Here is a 4,296-nt window from a genome sequence, read left to right as displayed (position 1 = left end):
TCACTCTGCAGCGGAGTGTGTGCTGATAAATTCGCAAAAGAGCTTCTTTGTTTAGAAACTAGGAAATGAGGTACTGGCAGAATTGAAGCTGTGGGGACGGGTCGTGAGTCGTGCTTGGGTAGCTCAGATGGAGCCGGCATGGTAACTCAGCGTGTTTTCCTCCCCGAGCTGATACAACGAACAAAACAGAACAAAATGAGATTAATTAAAAAAAAGATGGTAGAGCACTTGCCCGCGAAAGGCAAAAGTTCCGAGTTCGAGCCTCGGTCTTGCACACAATTTTAATCTGTCAGGAAGTTTCATAAATTACGTTTCTTAATTTCTGCCTTATGTTTGCGATTTGCTGGCGAGTTTTCACGGAAACTTGAAATTCCACGTACCACTCTGTGTGAAGCGTTAGGTTAGTTTGTTCACACGTGCTACTGTGGAAAAAATGACGAATAATTAGAAAATGGAAACTTTTCCAATTGTAATTAGATCTTTCATGTTGAACGAGGTTATATACTAACACGCAATCAACATATATTGCGTTTCGGCTGGGTGCTCGGCCTGACAGGCCCAATGTGCGTGTACTTCATGCGAAATCAAGAAGCTATCCGTTCTGCTAGGTTATCACATCCGACTCTTTTTCTCAGTTATATTTTCTGAACCCCGTAGTTTTATGGGAGGCAACGAGGAATAATCTCAAGAAGTAAACATAAAATTAAACAACATGCATCCGAATACCAAAAATAGGCCTACTTAATTTGAGTGTAAAATATGAATCGTTGACACGGAATGGTTCATAGCGCCCGCTTCTAATTTTATATATTAAAACTTTGGATGCCTTCTAATTAATATTAATATATAGCAGCTGTCGTTTACACTACAATAAGGAAATACACAGCGATGATGATCTGATAATCCTTTTCGTGTACTATTCTATAGATTTTCGCACAGTTTTATTCTGTGGGGTTTTTAATTACTCTGAAGCCGTCCTGCTCTTACAAATTGAAAGTGATGTCATAATTTATGTAATTACTCTGTAAGGCATATAGTACTGGGAAAACTGGCTTCTATTGTTAGAGAATATTTGAGAAATTTTTTGTAAACAACTGAATTGCCAGCAGCAGTAATCAAAATCATTATGTTCGGTTTAGCGGGTTTGTGTTGTTTAAGAACTAGATTCACATATTGTGTCATGTAAACTAAATAACACTCCAGTCCAAATACCCCATGTTTAGTTTGCTTCGCCTGCTGTCATCTGCCTTTATTCCGTGATATTACTTCGAATATTTTATTGATATTGCTTTATGTGCTGTTACTCGAATGATTACTTGTATTTGTTTGTTTACATATTTGTTATTAGCCGTTTTGCCGGATTTCATGTATGGTTTTCTAGCTTTCGGATGCTATTCACTTAAATTACTAAACAGCTTTTAACGGTCATCTGATCCCAGTTGCAGGTTGCCTAGCTAATGGTTTAAAGCAGCAACAAAAAATACCTTTTCAGTATTTAATACAATTGCCGAACAAATTTAAAAATCTAAAATGGTGCTATAATCTACTTATTCGGACTTATAACCTTATGTTGGAGGCTCATCATAGTAAGTCAAGTAGTCAGCAGCTAGTGATCTATCGGTAATGAAAAAAGGAAAGGAAATAAGTGGTTAGCATTAGTGTCTCACATCGCAGGGTCCCGTGTTCCATTCCTGGCCTCATAGAAGATTTTTTCCTCTCTGGGACTGGCTGTTTGTGTTGACCTCTTCATTTCATGTCATCATTATCATCATCGAAGCGTAAATCGCCGAATCGGTCTCAAATCAGAAGACTTGTAGGTGACCGAACAATCTACATGACATTTCCCAGCCAGTAAAGTCATACGATCAAAATGGCTCTGAGCACTGTGGGACTTAACATCTGTGGTCATCAGTCCCCTAGAACTTAGAACTACTTAAACCTAACTAACCTAAGGACATCACACAACACCCAGTCATCACGAGGCAGAGAAAACCCTGACCGCGCCGGGAATCAAACCCGGGAACCCGGGCGTGGGAAGCGAGAACGCTACCGCACGACCACGAGCTGCGGACGCCATACGATCACTTCAATTCATAAGTCAGGTATTAAACTCATAAACTGCGTGTTTGTCTTGACGCGGTGTAACTCACGGTGTGCAAATTATCCAGACTATATTCATCCCGTGTTCCATAATGAGCACATAACGACTTCCAACAGACTTTAAATATAATTTCGGAGCTTTTCAAACTTGTTCTCGCTTACAGACCCACCAATTAATGAAAGGACAACAGTTTACCGCTTACTAAATGGTCGTTAATCATGCGCTAAATTAACGAGGAAGACATTTCAATTTGTTATTTTTTTTAGTACTAACTCTGTTTGCTACCCGTCTGGCAGTATCTACGTACACTATTGAAGATATCTATAAAATTACATCATTTTATTGTAAATAGTTTAGGAGAAGAATTAGCTTTTCACAAAAATGTAAATAGTTCTTAATTCCGGTTATATAAATATTTATAAAATTAAAAATTATTGCTGGAAGGTAATTCTCATATGACTGTACAACATAAGGTTTATGATTACGAAATTAAAAAATGTCTGTGGATGAATAAACCAAAATATTAGGTTTTCGCACCTTCAGCCATAGAGGTTTTACATTGTTATCGTCAAATATTTAACACCTTGACTCAACTGTAAAGTAATCATACGTTTGGAGCTTTTTTATTCACGGCAGTTCCATTTTTTTAAAATGAGAGGCTGGGACATTACTACTTTACGCTAATCTGCTGATCTTGTCTCGTATTCGTGTCTGAACTATACTCTTTTTAATACATTATCTGTGTTACAATAGGGTTTCGTTTTCTTGAGGGGTCAAGGGAGAAAGTAGCACAGAAATGTACCAAAATCAGATTTTTCTCACTTACACGTAATTTAGTGCATCTGAAAATATTTACTTATTCTATGGCAGTTAAGGTAGCATCAGCTTCCGCGTCATGGACTATAGAGTGCGTCTGCTTGTGTCAGTTGAGTGGAATAGAGAAGGTATGTACTATGTGCTCAGGCGCATGTACTCGGAACTCACAGAATTTTTCTGCCAAAAGCTGTTCCTAGCGTCGCGAATAAAATTGCTGATATTTGGATGAATAAATCTCCACGAACTTGAAAGTGGAGGAATCGTGCATCCTTCCCAAATCATGGTGAAAGCTGACCAAGTTTGTACCATTAGTTCAAACTGTTGTAGACAAGAAGATTAGCCCTTATAGGAAAAACAAATTTAGGAAATGGAAATAAACATTAGGCGATTTCACTTTGACAGATAGGTACAATCAAATAAACGTGAGATGAGTTGTGTTGATTCAAATTAGGTTTTTTAGGATTTTTCGTAATATTAACTTGCGTATTTCATCAACAGTTGTATTCTGCAAGATGGAAAGCGATAGACGGTAAGTAGCATAGCAGAATCACGTCTTTCTCTCCCTCCCCCACTCCCCCTTACCTTTCTTTCCATCAGCTCATCGTTCGCAGGAAGAAAGCTAGTCTGTACCCTCCTGTGTATCTTGAACTTCTGTCCTATCTATTTAAAAATGCAGATTAAGATTCGCTTGACAGATTTCCAAGACACACACCCCACTCTTCCCAAATTGACTATGTAAGCGTAGCCCAGATGTGGTTTAAATTCAGAGAGATAATATTTACGGCAACTCATAGATATATATACCAAATAAATTAATAAGAGATGTTACTGATCCCCCATGGTGCACAAAACAGGCGAGAACGTTACTGCAGAAGCAACGAAAAAGACATGCCACATTTAAAACAACGCAGAATCTCCAAGATTGGCGAAGTTTTACAGAAGCTCGAAATTTAGCGCGAACTTAAGCGCAAAGTGGTTTTAATAGTTTCCACAACCAATCTATGTCTCGAAGTCTGGCAGGAAACCCAAAGAAATTCTGGTAGTATGTAAAGAACACCAGTGGAAAGATCCAATCGATACCTCCACTGCATGACAACTGGAGGAATCCTGCTGTAAAAAGAAATGACACCACAGACCTTGATACCAGGTTGTCTGGCCGTATGGCGGCCGATAGTCGGGTTGGTAATCCCCCGCTGTCCGGGGTGTATCCAGACACGTCTTCACTGGTCATTGGGGATGAGTTCGATGCGGGACTCATCACTAAAGACAAATCGACTCTAGTCAATGAGATTCGAGGCCGAATGTGACTGACACCACTGCAAACGAACTTGTTGGTATACAGAGGTCAATGGTAGCCGGCGCAAGAGGCGCCACGAGCT

Source organism: Schistocerca americana, chromosome 5, assembly GCF_021461395.2.
Source record: "Schistocerca americana isolate TAMUIC-IGC-003095 chromosome 5, iqSchAmer2.1, whole genome shotgun sequence".
Classification (NCBI taxonomy): Eukaryota; Metazoa; Arthropoda; class Insecta; order Orthoptera; family Acrididae; genus Schistocerca; species Schistocerca americana.
Note: the sequence above shows the minus strand (reverse complement) of the source record.